This window comes from Tachypleus tridentatus, chromosome 9, assembly GCF_004210375.1.
Source record: "Tachypleus tridentatus isolate NWPU-2018 chromosome 9, ASM421037v1, whole genome shotgun sequence".
Lineage (NCBI taxonomy): Eukaryota > Metazoa > Arthropoda > Merostomata > Xiphosura > Limulidae > Tachypleus > Tachypleus tridentatus.
Window position 1 is genome coordinate 51,636,473 of NC_134833.1, and position 18,539 is coordinate 51,655,011.

The following is an 18,539-nucleotide window of genomic DNA, read 5'->3' on the forward strand; positions in this document are numbered from 1 at the left end:
TCCAAAACAAACATGTAATTTTTTCTTTCATATTATTGACAATAATATTCAAATATTTATCAATTCTGCCTAAATATAGATCATTTTCAAACATGTTCCCAAAATGGGAATGTTGGCATGTGTAGTGTAATTTAATTCCTATTTGATGATAATTATACATTCCCATCACCATCATCAAGTGCTGGCGAAGAACACTGCGATAAGAATGTTTTCGAAATATTTCAAATGAAAGGTCAGTGCGCATAACAGAAGAAACAAACTTAATGCTGCACGAGACAAAATTCAAAAACAAAAACAAAACAACGTATCTTAAAATATCATCTGATAATTTATAAACAAAGGATGTCAAGACATTTTCAGGTGACATTCCAACTCTTAGCTATCATATTCGGTCATAAAAACGGTTCATGTAGTAAATGTTACATTTACTAGCTTCCATATTTCTTAGCTTTGCAGCAAAAAACTGGAAACCAAATAATGCATTGAATATTTTATACGGTAAAATGATTCTATAACCACTTAGCAGTTGATGACTGAAATGTAATCTGTACAAACAACACAGAAAATGAGAAATTTGACTTCCATCGACAATGTTTCTTAGAATTCCCTTTTCGCTGAATTTTCAATTTCCTACTATTGAGAAGTATTTCGGTGATACCTTAGGAGTTTTGGTATTCCATCTCTCGTACCCGAAACTTTTAACGCGATCCTGCGATTTTCGGCATCAAAAGAGTTAAAATGAAGCAACAGCGCCATTATTACCCGATATTCCCGGATTGTCGTCTTTCTCAGTACTAACCTTGCCCAACTTTGAGTGTCTCGAAAATCAGATGAGACACGGATTTTTTTGCTGTGGTGAAAACGATGGTTGAGAAAAAGTGTGTTTGTTAATGTTTTAAAGGTATGCAAATTAAAGACTCGAACATTAAGTGTGTTTGTTTTTCTAGAAGGAGATTATATTCCTTCGGCCATGACTGCTTGTATATATGGAAAGTAAAAAAAACAAACATAAACCAATCTAACATACTTGTTAATAACAGTGAAGGTCTGATATATAACTCACGCGTTTTTAACAGGTGGACGTTTCTTCATTATGGGCAAACTGAAATGGTTTTTCAGTCTCTTGCGAAAAACTTTTAAAGTGATTTTATTATTTTCGGTATCAAACAAGTTAAAAGAAAGTAATAGTGCCATCATCACATGGTATTCCCAGATGGTCAACCTTTCAAGTACTAACCAGGCCCTATATTGAGTGCGTGCCTAGGAGGATCAGACTTGGAATTTTTTCTTTTTATTAATCCACCCTCAGAAAGAAGTTATAGCCATGGGTGCAACTGAAGATAAAGACTTGCAGAGAAATACAAATTCAGAAAATCAGAGGACACAAAATACAAATGAAGTAACTTGACTAAAGCATGGTAATACTGCAGACATAGACATGCATACGGACGCATCAAACAGACAAAAACAATAAGAATAATTAACATGTAAATCGTTATATATATATAGCTTTAACTCAGGTAATGGCACAAAACATATCCTTATGTACCTTGGGATACCATAAAACCGTGAAGAAGATATATGCTATAAAAACATGTAAAGAAACCCTCGAGTTATAACATTGGCAATCAAAATGGATGCTATTAAGTAATCTGACTTTATACATTGCAAGTAAATTAGCATTTGCCTGTATTTAAAATCAAGTACTTCTTGTCAAATAAATAATAAACTTTGCCAAAGAGCTAAGCAAACGAACATTCTTGTTATACTATGAACAAATGCAAGGAGGAGACCCCACTCACTGACAATGAGATCATAAGTTGTCAGAGTTTGTTCTTGGATATACGAGTATATATTCTGACATCGTTTGATTTCATTGTCAGTGAGTGGGGTCTCCTCCTTGCATTTGTTCATAGTATAATAAGAATGTTCGTTTGCTAAGCTCTTTGGCAAAGTTTATTATTTATTTGACAAGAAGTATTTGAAAAACTAAATTATTCATAGTTTCTATCACTTCATTACAAAGAGTACAAAACCCGATTAAATGCTGGGTCAAATGTATTAAATCGACATTAGTTCTAACCTGGGCCTGGCATGGCCTAGCGCGTTAAGGTGTGCGCTTCGTAATCTGAGGGTCGCGGGTTCGCGCCCGAGTCGCGCCAAACATGCTCGCCCTCCCAGCCGTGGGGGCGTTATAATGTGACGGTCAATCCCACTATTCGTTGGTAAAAGAGTAGCCCAAGAGTTGGCGGTGGGTGGTGATGATTAGCTGCCTTCCCTCTAGTCTTACACTGCTAAATTAGGGACGGCTAGTGCAGATAGCCCTCGAGTAGCTTTGTGCGAAATTCCAAAAACCAAACCAAACCATTAGTTCTAACCACCCAATCCCATATTAAATAGTCAGGGTCACAAAAGTCAAAACTTTAAAAAAAAACACCAAAAATAGTCTTTCGAATTAGTTGCATCTTTTTGAAGGACTAACATTCCCCCAAAACGTCGGAGGAGAAGCGTTATACCCCAAAGAAGCAGACGAAAACCTCACCAATATTCTAATACGAAGACCCCCCATACTTAAACCGTGTCCCCAAATGATCCATCAAAGTCAGCTCAGGGATCCGCATGGTGGAAAGAAGTGGTGCAATTTAAGAATATGAAATTTACATTCAATCACGGGGTAAAACAGACTGCAAGAGATGAAAACGGAAGAGTTATAGTCTATCACGTAGAGAAAAATCAACTTCCTTACACAGTGCAACCACCGTACGAGGATGTAAGAAGCCAGGTAAAACCTCATACAGCAAGTGCCGCACTTGAACCAGACCAGCTCTAATAAATTCCGGAAAATAAAGAGTACCTCCCCTTCCATAAAGAGGATTCAAAAATAAAGAAAGGTTTGTAAAGAATATCATACTTGGAAGACGAAGGAAGCAAGCTCTTATCCCTAATCAAGACATTCTGTGCAGCAAAAATCTTTTTAAACAATGAAGGGAAACTTTAATAAACTTATGTTTCAAATTACATTTAAAGACACAAAAACTATAAAAATGTCATAAAAAACTCTTCAAAAGATCACGTAGGATAGGTAAACAAAAATCCTCCAAATCTCTTTCCAACATTTGTAACTGTAAAGCAAATTTTTGGAAACGAAAATCCAACCAAAATTGATACCACCATTAGCAAGATCATTAATCAAAATTCTATATACCAGCACCCCAAACAAAGTTCAAGATGGTACGACAAAGATTTGCTTCAACAGACGCAGGCAAGGCAAAATCTGAAAAGGACTCCAAATAATATTAGCGACTAAATCATTAATAATTAAAGACTTACCCTCAAGTGATAAAGTATGATGATACAAAAAATAAGTCCATTTAGTATGAAGTATAAAAACAAGGTGAGAATGAAACACAACACCCAAAATTTTAACAGGGTCACTCGAAATCTGGAAACAAGTTAACAAAAACTCATCTTCCAACGCCCAGTTACCAACCTATAAATCCTGATTCTTCGTCCAGTTAACCCTTCCACCGGAAGCCCGACTAAAAGTGTTACATACCTCAAGAAAATAAATCAATGAATCAACATCTGACAGGATTAAGGTTGTATCATCAACTTATTGATGAACAACTAAAAGCACAGAAATAAAATTTTCACTACACAAGCCCTTAAAACACTATTGAGAAAATATTTTTGCTATCTATCATTAGGATTTATTACACTGACAATCAGTATAATAACAATTACATACAGAACATACTAATTGTCGAAATTATCTTGGGGAACACCAATCATCATGTTGGTATTCATTGTATTATGTTACAAGCTTCGCAGTTGTCTTTGATCACACTGAAAATATACGAGTCATGCTAACTACTAAGTTCCAATCAGGTTTCGTATGTAACAATTATGTGTCTTTCACATTCTTATATTTATTTAAAATCGTTGTTTGGCCTCTTTTTTGGGGACTATGTTATACGATTCTTTTCTGAATACTGCATATCTTATGTATAACTTTTTGTTATGAAATATAGAGAACACGATATTGTAATATTAAAAATAAAGTATTAAACTGAATGCCACCAGAAGCTGAGAATTCCAGTGAGAAAATAGTCTTGCTTACCAAAATTTAATTTTTTTTTTTCACTACGACACATCAGAATAAAACAAAATAATGCAGTTATCTTTTTTGTCTGAACCTGTTTATCTTTTGAAGCAAATTAAAGGTTAAATATAAAGAAAGGTAAAACGTTGCAGTGTTTAGCACATTGTATTGTTAGTTATCGACTCTCGACCGCTGTCTACATGGAGGAAACTAGTGGTATTAGATTTTTGTCTGTGTATGTTATAACAGACAATTCTTTTTCATTCTGATTCATGTTCCTGTTTTGTATTCTATTGTATGCCATTCTATCTTGTAGCTTCTTCCTACGTTTATCTTTTGTTGAAATACTTTAGGGGAAAAAGAGGTCTGAAAGTTCAGTGAGACAAAAACAGCATAGGACAAACAAAGCAGTGCCTACAGTTTGACTGCAGAATGATTGTGGGCTTATGTAAACATTCAATATCTATTTACACGACATATTTTGTTGTACCGCCATTTAACTGCTCACGTCATAGTATTAGAATAGTGCTAGAAAGGCAGCAGTAAAGCACTCAACTGTTTATGAGTAATCAAAGCCAGCTATTGGTGAGCACTGATGTAAATAGTGGATTTTACAGGTTTCAGTGCACTTTCTGTTGACTTTAGGACGGAAGTGTCCCGACAAAAAACATTTTTAATGAAAAGGAACCGAAAATTCTATCGGCCAGTGCTTAAGATGTTACGTGGAAGGAAGCTTTAATATGAGGAGATAATGAATAGAAAGGTGCAAACCAAAAAGAGATAAACTGGGAATGTGATTAACAACAATAATCTGTACTATTAGTATGCGTTGGGTGGACAAGGCTAATATTAGGTGACAAATGTTGTTTATGAGTAATATGATTATACGATAAATTGTATATATATTTGCCATGAGATGTATGTACCTGCTGTGATAGGGAGTTTGGCAGCAAGTGGATTTCTTTTTTGTATTCTAGCTTCGTTAGTCTATGTTTGATTGGATGGTTGGTAGAGATTCTGGTTACATAACATGTAGGATGCAGTGGGGAGAGGTGGAAGATTGCGCATAGGAGTCGATTTTAGAGAGGGTGAACTTTTTGAAGATGTTTTCTGAGATATTATTTATGATCAATGAGCAGTATTCTGTGAGAAGTCTTATGAAAATATTGTGAATGAATAGGACTGTCGATCTTTTATACTCGCGCAATCAAGGATTTATCCTGTATATATGTTTAATTATTGCATACATTTTGGTTATTATTTCATTAAAATCTGTATTTTGTGCACATTTTTTGTTAAATAAAGGTGAAGCCTAAAAACTTTATTGAGTTCATAAGCGTTATTTGAGTGTCATATAGTTTTTAGGTAAACTTTTTTCTGTCTGGGAAATTCTTTTTTTTTTCAATTTCTGTGGATTGTGATTGTCTGAGTTTTGAAAGAGTTGAGACTAAACCGACACTTATTACACCACAAGTGATGTTTGAATTTTATAGGAAGTGGACAAGAAATGTCATAAAAACAACTATATCAACAGCGTACTAAAAAGTTAGTGGTAGAATGAGTTTTGGCATGTCGCTAATGTGTAATATGTACGGAAGAGAACGTGAAACTGGTTATAATTGTATTTAGCATAATTTTCAATTCAAGTCTTCAAGTCATACTAAATTGTTTTGTTATTACTGACTAGACTGATTTATTACTGGCTAAACTGCTCTATTATTATTGTTATACTATTTATATTAATTTATAACGTGCATTTATTTACTCATACACATGCATGCTGTAAAATTGTCTTTCTTATTATTGTTTCATCTGCGACACTAAGGGGTGGCATGGAATTAAACACATTGTAATTAGTTATTCTTGATGAAGACGCACATGTAGAGTTCACAAAATATCATTAATACTCTAGAATAAACTATAGAGCATGAACATAATTCACAATGTTATAACATAACAACACAAAATAACTGAAAATATGGAAATTGAATAAAAGATCAATTTAATGTATACAAAAACTTTTGGTTTCACATTTTAAGATCTAGTTCAAATATGTGTTTACTGTATAACAATTTACACATAACAGTTACTGTTTCAGTTACACTAATTCTTTAGTTTACTAACTGATGATCTTCCTTTTCCAGTTTTCTAAGTTTTAATTTAATACAAAAAGTCATATACTGGCGACTTCGAATACACTACAGTTAAAACATATTCTCAGAATAAATTTTTACATGGTCATATTTATGTTAAAATTACAAAAAACCCAACGTGGAGCAATTTGGACATTGTAAAGATTACACTGGATATTTGAAAATTTTTGAAAATAAGAAAAGCAATTATTTAAAATCTTATTTTGTAATAAAGTGCAGCTCTTAATAGAAAATAAGAATATCGAATATATATATATATACACATATAAACAAGTTTTTCTTATCTACTTTACCATATCATAACTTTTGTGAGACGTCTAATGACTATACGCAAGTGTAAGCTGCTCATACAAAGGCTCTTTCTTAGTTAAAACCGATGATCTGTAGCTTGAAAAGTTGATTGTTACTAACGATGAATTTATTGAGATGACCTGTTTATTTCAGCTTTTGATAAAAGTAAAATAAGAAAAAGCCAACAAACAGTGAATGCACTTCCCTGAAAATAATTTCTTGCGAAGTGTGACTTAAAATTGTATCAAAAGTTTAAGCAAAACATAAAAAAATAACGTAAGTTTAACAACATTGAGTAACATTAGTTATTTTCTAAGATGAATACATAAGATCAAATTCTCGATAGCTTTACATACAGGCTTGGTCAAAATGTTTGCCGTTATTACCACCAGGTAATCATGTTATAACTTCAAATTTATCAAATGGATTTTCAATAAATTATAGTAAACTTTACATGTTTGTCATACACAAAACCTCTGATATTTTAATTAAGAGTTTTGATTAAAGATCCGCCCATAAGTTAGAATTTACAAATTCTTTACCGAATAGAAATACTCATTTTCATCTTAGTTTTAAAATTTTATTTGAATAACTTCTAGAGCCCTCTAGATGAGTATCAAAAGTTATTTTTGTGTGTGTATGAAAGTTTATATGTTTTCTGTTGATTTCTCCAACTCAGCACTAACGGTGAAATCAGCAATGTAAGATAAATAAAAAAAGTTGGAAAAAATACAAAATTAACCTAAGTTACTCTTTTATTTATAAAACAGTCGCACATTCCAGCAGATAAGAAAACAACAGTGCGTAATAAATATTATTATATCCGAGGCTGAGTTAATTTAGCCTTATAGCTTCACTTAATTACTTATATAACAATAAACACAAATACTTAAAACGAAAAACTAAAAAAATTAGTTCTTACTTTTTGGATGTTATCTTGTTTTTGTTTGTTTTGGAATTTCGCACAAAGCTACTCGAGGGCTATCTGTGCTAGCCGTCCCTAATTTAGCAGTGTAAGACTAGAGGGAAGGCAGCTAGTCATCACCACCCACCGCCAACTCTTGGGCTACTCTTTTACCAATGAATAGTGGGATTGACCGTCACATTATACACCCCCACGGCTGGGAAGGCAAGCATGTTTAGCGCGACATGGGTGCGAACCCGCGACCCTCAGATTACGAAGCGCACGCCTTAACGCGCTAGGCCATGCCAGACCCGGATGTTATCTCATTCACACAAAATGAATAACCCTACAGTTTAGTATCCATAATGTTGGTTAAACTAAACTAAAACTATCGTGGCAGGGGTTTAGTTTAGAGAGTGAGAAATCAGAAGAGTTCTCTCTCCAACTGGGGTGTTCAGGAACTTTGTAGTTCCTCTTCGTCCCCTTACATGAGAAATGTTTTAAAATATCCGTGGGGTTTTTTACTTTATTTTTAACATTTCAAAAAATGGAGTGGTATATTTGTGAGTGAGAGGAAGGACGGGAGAACTGGACGAAAGCAGCGAAAGTGAAGTGAGCCAGACCTTGGCTCGAGGACGGAGTACACTGGCGGCTGGTGAATTGATTTTGAAATGTACTGTGATTGATTAGATACCCTGTGACTGGGTAAACGGCCCTTTTCAGAATGAGGCTGGGATCTACAGGTCCGATGCCAGAGATTTTGCTGTGGGGGGAAACGGGAGTACCCCGAGAAAACCCACTTTCACGGCCTGGGCGCCGAATAATCTACCCAGACCGTGCCCGGAAGTAGCTTGGAAGAAAAAAAAAACAGAACAAAAAAACAACAACAACTAATGAACTATGTTGGTGGTATACGCGGAAACTGTTAGCTGCAATCTTGTAGATCGGGTGGTAACTTCATCATGAACTTGTTTCCACACTTGAAGCCCATTGGTGCAAGTGAGAAACGTGATCTTGGTGGTGGAACTACTGGCTGTTCTTCGGTGAGTTGTTCTTCGCTGGTCTGTGATGCTTTGTTCCTTCTCGAGATTTTGGTTTGAGTTTTCTGCGTGGAGGTAGATTGTTTTTCAGTTTGTGCTGTCGCGTCGATGTTTATCTTCGTAATGGTTTGAGTCTGGCTGGTTGTTGAATTCTGTGGAACTAGGATTGAAGTCTGGCATGAACTGTCCTTTTTCTTTCTTGAACTACTGGAACTTGGCGTGTTGCTAACGATGGGTGTTGTCGTCTTCTGACTCAGGTTGTCTGAATCCGTCTTCATGTTTCTTCTAATACGGTCTGAACTCGGCGGTATTTTCATGTTGGAAGATTTCCGTTGGTTGTTTGCGATATCTGGGTGCTTGGTTTGAACCATTATTGAGTGGTAACCAATGTCATGGTTATTCTTATAAATAAGAAATATTTATAACACAAAATACCGTAACATACAAAATTTATAACGTTATGAAATTATTTGTTTGTTTTTCTTTTATCAAAGCCTCAGAGGCTATCTGCTCAGCCCACCGAGGGGAATCGAACCCCTGATTTTAGCGTTGTAAATCGGGAGACATACCGCTGTACTAGCGGGGAGCAACTATTTGTTTATAATTTAATTGGATTTCTAACTGAAGTATAAATTGGTTTAATAATTCCGATAACTGATCGAGTAGAGGTTCACCTGTAGCAAACAATTAAAACGAGGCAGAAATTTTGAAAACCTGTCACCTGAATGATTCTACGATTCTGGAATGTCTGTAAACTAAAATATCCCATTTATATCAGCTATAAATAATTCAATAGCAAATCCCTAAGATAATTAATGATAGTTTTTGAAAGACAGGATGTAATAAGAGCGAAGTGATACAACGGTTACTTTATATTACATACACTAGCAGAAACGCTGCCTTAGGAGCGGCTGTTTGTCTAATCGGGCCAGGTGGTTTGACTTGTAATCTGAGGGTCGCGGGTTCGAATCCACGTTGCACCAAACATGCGTTGTAATGTGACGGTTAATCCCACTATTCGTTGGTAAGAGAGAAGCTCAAGAGTTGGTGGTGGGTGGTGATGACTAGCTGCCTTCTTTTCAATCTTACACTGCAAAATTAGGGACGGCTAGCACAGATAGCCCTCGAGTAGCTTTGCGCGAAATTAAAACAAACAAACAAACATTGTCTAATCGTAGCATTCATACCTTATTGAAAACAAATCTAGAAAAGGTGAACATTTTCTAATAAAAGGAAGCATTTTACGCAACTCATTGTATCAGAACTGAAAACTTTCATACACATTACTGATATAAACTATAATATTACCTGTGGTACCGTTTATTGAAAATAATAAGTTTTTTAAGAACTCTTACTTTTCATTACTCTATTTAAAAATTAAATTATAAAAATTAAAGTGAGGGTTAATCCCAATATTCGTTGGTAAAAGAATAGCCCAAGAGTTAGCGGTGAATGATGATGATTAGCTGCTTTCCCTCTAGTCGTACACTGTAAAATTAGGGATGGCTAGCGCAGATAGCCGTCGTGTAGCTTTGCGCGAAATTCAAAAAACAAAGAACCCGCGAGATTTAACAAGTTCTGTCTAAACTACCTTTTCCTCAGAAAAATAAGAGTATTGGCCTAAGTTTTACACAATCTATCGAACATATTGTAAATTGTTTGGTGTTGTGGTCAATACTTACTATAGTCATTATTCTTAACCATTGATTATTATCTTTCTTTGAAACCTGTGAACTAATAAGATTCACCTGCAATTGATGAAGTCTACCTGAGCAGAACCTTATTAACTTTCTTCATTCTCACACGAGATTGGAAGACTCAGTGCTACAGGTGGAGTTGATACAAATTGGAGAAGTGCTACTAACACTAGTCTATAGTAGCCACATTCTCGTAAGTCATTGAAACATTGTCTTGAGCCATGGGAATAACTATATACATGACGACTATTCATGAGTCGAAGTCTTCAGTTTCGATGGGCCCTTCACTAGTACATCAGTTCAGATCCATAAATGCCTGATTGAAGAACACACCACAATAGCAGTACATCTATAACTTTAAGTTCTTTATTTTGAGAGCATACAAAATGTAAGTTTTCTAAACAACAGTTAACTTTCTTACAGGGGTGATAGTATATGATATCCAGATATAGAAAGCTACCTTTTCTGTTAGCGAATAAGACAATGATCAGGAGCAGCTAAACTCACACCCTTGAATTCAAATCCCAGTGGGCACGTATCTTGAATGCAATCCTAATTTATTGTGCAGAACTGATTTTGTTTTGTATACGAAGCCAGGTTTTACTCCTGTTTGATAAAATTAGACAGAATTAAAACGATTATAGAGTTCTATATATTTCAGAGAAAAATTCTTTTTTAGTCTTTAAATTTCATCTTTATTTGGATATAGTAAAACTTATAATTGTAATATTTAGTTTATTTTTGTGTTAATAATTTGAGAACTATTTTTGTTTGAACTAAGATATGAAATTGACTTGAGTTTAACTTTAATTACGTAAACATAAATTCATTTCTGTTGTTTTTAAATTTTGATTTTTATAATAATTTGAGTACTATTTTTGCTTGAGTTAAAGCAGGAAGTTATATTGGTTTTAATTTTAAAAGTTAACATTGTTAGATTCATGTTTGAGTTTAGTGTTTAGTAAGAAATAAATATTTATTTTTATTCATTTAGTTTTCACTTCAGTTACATAATTTTTGAATTTCACTTTTGGTTTAAGCTGATGCTTGAATTTAACATACTGGGTTGGAATGGAATTTGGAATTTCGCACAAAGCTACTCGAGGGCTATCTGTGCTAGCCGTCCCTAATTTAGCAGTGTAAGACTAGAGGGAAGGCAGCTAGTCATCACCACCCACCGCCAACTCTTGGGCTACTCTTTTACCAACGAATAGTGGGATTGACCGTCACATTATACACCCCCACGGCTGGGAGGGCGAGCATGTTTAGCGCGACGCGGGCGCGAACCCGCGACCCTCGGATTACGAGCCGCACGCCTTACGCGCTAGGCCATGCCGGGCCGCCATACTGGGTTGAGGGGCTCACCAGACTGATTAAAGCTTTTGAATAACGACTTTGTTGGATACTTGCTTTCGGTTTGTTATTTTATGTTGTTTTTATGTATGTACATTATTTGTATACACATATTTTGATTAGTTTCAAGTCTTTTTTCCACATTTTACTAGTTGTAGATCAGAGAAATGAATATACTCTATATTCCAATATTTGAAACTAATTATTGGGCCTAACTAACTATTTTAGAGAAAAATTCGTTTGCACGGAAAATATAAAAGAATAGTAATGTACGGGAAGTTTTAGTGCATGATCAGGATTTGAGTATGAATTGTTGCAGAGTACTAAATTCTCCCTGAAAGAGTTGAGCACCAGTGAATGCACCAGGGAAACTTATTTGTTTAAGAGTACACAGAAATGGCATTCTCTACAGAGAGGCAAGTATATAAACTGGAGGGAAATTTAACTGATGCCTAGACTGAAAGTTTTGAATAAAGGGTAGTCAGACTTCAGAAAGTCCTCTTCTGAATCTAGGATTTTTGCCAATGCCATGAAGGTTCCAGGTAAAATACATCCTATAGCCAAAAATTCAGAGTGGAGAACAGGAGTTGTCTTGGGCACCAAGAAGGTCTCTTGAATTCTCCTAGTTTAAGTTCAAGTATCATGGAAAGCTGAGGAACTGAGAATTGTAAGTGTGGTCCAAGACTGAAAGTGCCCAAGGTTATTGAGAATAGAAACCATAACAACAAAAAACAACAACTGTGGTCTAGACTACTTAACCAGAGATAGACATTATCAGGAGTAGGTGGTCACTGGGAATTGATGGAGCTAGACCTCACCAGAAGAAAGGCAAACAGAGAAATAAAAATAATTTTCAACAAAGTTTTTATCTGTTAATGAATGCAAAGAAAATATTAGTTATTAATTTTCAAATATTCATGTACTTTTCATAACTTTAACTTCTGTATGTCTTCTACTTGTCAGATATAAACTAACCTATATGCTGATTACCTGACACTCAGAGACTGCAAATAGGACCATCTCATTCTTGTAGTCAGGCTATACTGTAGGGAGAAAGAGGAGAAGAGACATTCATCTATGCACTTTAATGCCACTTAAATGTAAAAGGAAAGCACGAGAGCTTCAGCCCTTTAGGATACAGAACTTCTTGTGTTTTTAAATTCCCTGGCAGTGTACAAAGTTACTCTATATTCAACGTATATTAAAGTTCATCGTCTCAAGTTGTATATTTTTGTTGTGTATTTTTTTTTAAATATGTAAACAATAATAAAAAAAATTCCCATCAATGATTTTCTGGCACCTGTCTATGGTATCACCACAATGAAAATATATTAATAATTTGATGAAATTAAATCAGTTTTAAAATCATATTTTACAAATATGTTGATATTTCATGATTTCAAAATAATTCCTACAAGAGTAATAAAAATTGAACTGAAAGTCTAATTGTTTACTGTTTGTCAGTTGAACTGTACAGTGAAGTAAATTTTCCATACCAAACTTCGAAAATGAATGATTTTTTGGTTGTTTTTACCAGGCCCTATATTGAGTGCGTGCCTAGGAGGATCAGACTTGGAATTTTTCTTTTATTAATCCACCCTCAGAAAGAAGTTATAGCCATGGGTGTTGCAAAAATTACATAGTAATATAAAGTAATACACATAAAAATATAATTATCTTTTTCATTATAGTAATATGAATGTGAAAAATATATTGATACTAGCAAAATGTATCAAAAACAAATGATGTTTGTTTGTTTTGGAATTTCACACAAAGCTACTCGAGGGCTATCTGTGCTAGCTGTCCCTATTTTTGCAGTGTAAGACTAGAGGGAAGGCAGCTAGTCATCACCACCCACCGCCAACTCTTGGGGTACTCTTTTACCAATGAACAGTGGGATTGACTGACACATTATAACGCCCCCATGGCTGAAAGGGCGAGCATGTTTGGCGCGAAGGGGATGCGAACCCGCGACCCTCAGATTACGAGTCACACGCCTTAACACGCTTGGCCATGCTGGGCTGATTAATTTGCCCTATATTTGCAAATATTTCTAAAAGAGAAATTAAATAGTACCACTGACCACTACCCTATTCTGAGCCAATCCAAGCTGAAAACAAAGTTTTCCATACTGTATTGATATGTTGAGCTACCAAATGGGTACATAGCAAGGTCCCTGTTAAAATACATCTACAAGAAAAATCTACAGGAATCTTTGTTTAAACCAATTATACTTTTCCAAATTGTTGTAGCAACACCAATGACAACAATTGAAGCTGAGAGAAGCTTTATAGTGCTAAAGATGACCAAAATGTGTCATAAGAAACATAATTTCATAAGATAGAATGAACGTTTTATCCATCTTATCAACTGAAAACAAACTCATTCAGGAAAAGTCTAGAACTTTAAAACAGAATAATTAATAATTTTCCCTAGATAAAAAAAAACACACTAAGTGTTAGCTTCCTATTTAAAAAATAGAGTACACTCTTGGTAAGTGTTCATTTGTATTTAATTGCAATGGGATAAGATCATCAACATATTGTTGGTGTTTTTAAAAATATATTGTAATTGATTAGATATGATAAACTCCTGTTAATACAGTATACTTTTAAGTTGTCATTACCTTGACTGCATTCTAGCTTTTATACATTAATTGTTAGAGGTAAGAAATAATCTGGATTTGAAGTTTTAAATACCTTTTCCTTCCATGTTAATGCACTCTAGCTATAGAACTGTTTTTTTTTTTTTCTGATTTAATAAGCATAAGTCAGTAATGGCAAGTAAAGTTATCAATTTCAACACAACAACATGCTAAGTTAAAGATTTATTGTTATTTTACAGAATTGAATTTCTTAATTATATAAAAATAAGTACAATACTTACATTCCATTGTTAAACTGAGCAGATGGTGGAGTAGTACTGTAATTGCAATAATTGTATTTATAGTGTTCACTACCTGTTCAAAGGACTCTGTAAAATTCATAGCAGTGTGAGAATGGCTCTAACCCACAAGACGACAATAAATTCATGTTTCCTTGTTTTACATCATATTATCAACACTTTGTAGTCCATTTTTACAAAATCACTGCCCCAGTGCCAGGTCTCACTAAAGTTTACATTCATTTCAAATTAACGTAAGATGTGATATCGCATTTCAAATTGTGAAAAGTTCATTAGTATAATTTCACATGTTGGAATATATGATACATGGTAGGACTCTGCATTTCTGTTGGATACAGATGCCAGGAATAATAGAAACAAAGCAGTGTTGCCACAAGTGAAGGAGACAGCTCCTTAATGTAGATACAGGGCCACAAAGAAGGAGCTGCATCAGTGACATTACCTGAATGGAAGAAAGATCAATTTCCAAGTAAATCATTCATCTCTGAAATAGCTCAGGAACTTTAATGTGCCAGAGGATTTGGTTACAAGTTTGATCATGACACTGCAAGAGAACTATATAGTAATACCTCTCTATTTGGATGTGAAGAACAGAAATACAGATGGATTATTCTGTCACAAAGACAAAGTAAGACACTTATATTTTAAACATACTTTTTTTTCTCAAACATACATCCATTAAATGTGCTTTTTTAAATGTATGCCAAGTATATGTAACACATCTCATAAATCAGGAACCATATGGAATATCAATAATAAATAACTGTCTATGATGTTTAAAAAATGTATTTGATGTGCTAGCCTTGTTGTTGAATACAGAGCACAAATTAGTTCGTTTCAATAAAATGTATGAGATTAGGAAACTAGCACTCAGAAGTATATTTAAATATATTCCACCATGAAAATTGAAACAATGTTGTAGAAGATCTGTCTGTTTGTACCATTTTGCAGCCTGTCTGAGAAGAGACATGTCAAGTTCCTTGACCCTTTTGGTTTTCCTGGCATTGTCTCTGCCACAAGGAGAGCCATACACTGAGAAAAAAAGAGATGGAGAGGAAGAGAAAGGGAGATCATTAAGCCTTTAAGTCCTCTAAGGAAGCCAACATGGTAGTTTTTTTAGTAGGAAGTGCATTGCCTGTAGCTTTGTGATAGTGAGTTATTGTTGTTTGATTCAATCAGTTATCTGGTACTACGAATACATCAGCATATTCAATAAACAAGTAACTGAGTTACTTTCACTGTGCTGGGTTTAAATTTGTTTGTATAATCCTCAACCAATGACCTAAGATATGTTGGCAGCCCTATACATATTTTGTTTGTTTTACATCGTGTGTTGGATGCAACTCTAATATTACTGCTAACGTAGGTTATTTCCACTTTGTTAACCATGCTGAAAACCATTTCAACAAGAAGCTGGATAATCAATGAACCATAAATACAAGATCACACGAGTACTCCTGCTTATCCGTGATAGGTAATTGCCTGGGCTAGACCTTATTGTTTTCTGAACAGGAAACATTATTTCATGCTTGGGCACTCTAATTGTATTACACAGCACCAACACACTAGACTAGTTATCATTAATTTCCTTCTCTACATAAACTAATGTAGTCTATTCCAGTTACACAAGTGAATTTGAGCAATAATTTCCCTCAAAATGCCAACACCATAACTGAGGTTGGTTAAGAAAGTATTGAAAAAAAAACAATAAAAGAAAACAGAGATGCTTTAATGATTTGGGATAGAAAACTAACATCAGTATATGGCTTGAAAATTCTTAATTCAAGAATAATATGTGACACCTTAAACATTCTACATCATTAACTGTCTCATCTGTTACTTGTTCTTTTTTACTTTTACCTTAACTCTTCTATTAACAGTTAGATTCTCACTGGAAACCTGATGAAAGGCTGCTGCTTGAAACATTGGTTTGTGTTTTTCCAATAAAATGATTCTAATTTGATGAAATTTTCACTAGTACTTTATTTTCTGGGTTCACCATGGTTAGGGCTCTTGACCTGTAATCTGAGGGTCTTGGGATCAAATCTCTGTCACACCAAATATACTTGCTTTTGCAACTGTGGGGCATTAAAAGGTGACAGTCAATCACACTATTTATTGATAAAAGAGAAGCCCAAGAGTTGGCAGTGGGTGGTGATGATTAGCTGCCTTCCCTCTAGCCTTACACTGCTAAATTAGGGACAGCTAGCTTTATGTGAAATTTAAAAACAAGCAAACTTTATTTTCTATTTTGCATTTTGTAATTTCCTCACCCACACAACTATTTTATTACTAAAATTAATATGGTTTTGTACTGTGGTTAAATCCCTAGATATTGCCTATATGCTTATGTCTAGTCTGTTTCTTTTTCCAGAACAAAGTTAGGATCCACTGATTGAAGAGGTAGTTTTATTTAGTGTAGAATAATAACAAGAGGTACCAGTGTCTTGGCCACTCCTGTATCAATCAAGAATTCTATATCTCACCATTGTACCTTCACAAGTACATATCAAGCTCTACTCAGCTCTAAGAGAGCTGGAGTGATCATAAAACCATAACTGTTTAAATTGCTTTGGGAAATGCTATAGATCTTTATTCAACACAGATTTAGACAATTTGAGACATTAACTAGTTTACAACAAGTATCACATATGCTGGAGAAACAGTGGTACTCCTTGCCCTTCTCAGCCTAAGCCAGGTTTAGACTATTTTAAGTTTGTGGAAGCCTGAAAAGCTTGTGCATATTGTTCTATATGATCTTAAAATCACCAGATGTCATAATATCTCAGTTGTCCATCCTTTCCTTAGACAGATACTGATTCTCAGAAGTAATGCCAAATCTGTTGCTCTTGGTGTATTACATATTTGCTGTTAAAGGGCAATATGCATAAAGAAACTGCAAAAATATCACATATTTGTGGCACCAAAAGTTTCTTCTTTCCATTGTTTCTGTGATATTTTCAGTTAAAAATAAATGAAAGAGTGGTAGGTAGGTATACTCTATAATAGGAGAATAGGTAAGATTTATTTCAAAGTAATACTGGGTTTTGCCAAAATTAACTAAGTCTGTGCATGGAAATAAATGTACTAGACACAATGTGCAGTACATGGTAAAAGAAATATTTACTTAGACAACATAGAACAATGCCTTAGAATAAATACAGTCATGTTTACTGGAGATATGAACTGATCAAGCTGGTTGCACTCCCTTGAGACTTATTTTCAAGCTGACTGGCTAAATCAAGATGATACTTCAAAATAATTAGATATCATGTTACTAAATTGAATTAGTAATAATAGACTTACTCAAAGGAACTACAACTACCCATGAGAATGATCATTCCATTCAAACATAAGTGTTAAGTTTTTATATATGGATGCATGGGCAAGATTCTTAAGAGTAGGTGTCTGTGACTAGTTTGTGATAACTTTTAATGATGTACAAACAGCACACAATGCATTTCTTTTAAAATAATATATCAAAACAAGTCAAATGCATATAAGAATGTATGTTGCAGTATTTGGTATTACAGTTGTTTTTTGAGTTTTAAATATTTATTTCTTTTTGTTAAAGTCCATACATGTTTATTCAATTACTTTAGAACACAATTCACAAGACAAATTATTTCTTCTCTACTTTGTAATTACAATTCAAATTGTGAAAGTTTACTGTAGAAATTGCTAGTATATGCTCCTTATGGCTAAACTCACTATCTCACAAGTAGAGTTTCTCCAATGTCAGATTTGACTGCCTTGAACTCCCTGTAAAAACCTTTCTAGGTAAGTTTACATCTTTTCACTAAGGCCACTTTTAACTTTTCATAGCTCAAGGCATCTTCTAATGTCATGCCATCATACACTTAAGCTTTTTTTCCATTTGTTTTAAAGTACTATATTATAACAAGAGAAACATTGTTCATTACAATGAGGTCATCACAGTTGTATCCAGAGCATTAAATAATTCTATTTTTTATCAACATTCACACAGGCTAGTTATTTTACTTCAGAATACATTCTGACAAAACGAATTATTCTTCCTGGTCTGTTTTTACAATACAGGCAGTAATGATTTAACTTAAATTACACTTGGTTAAC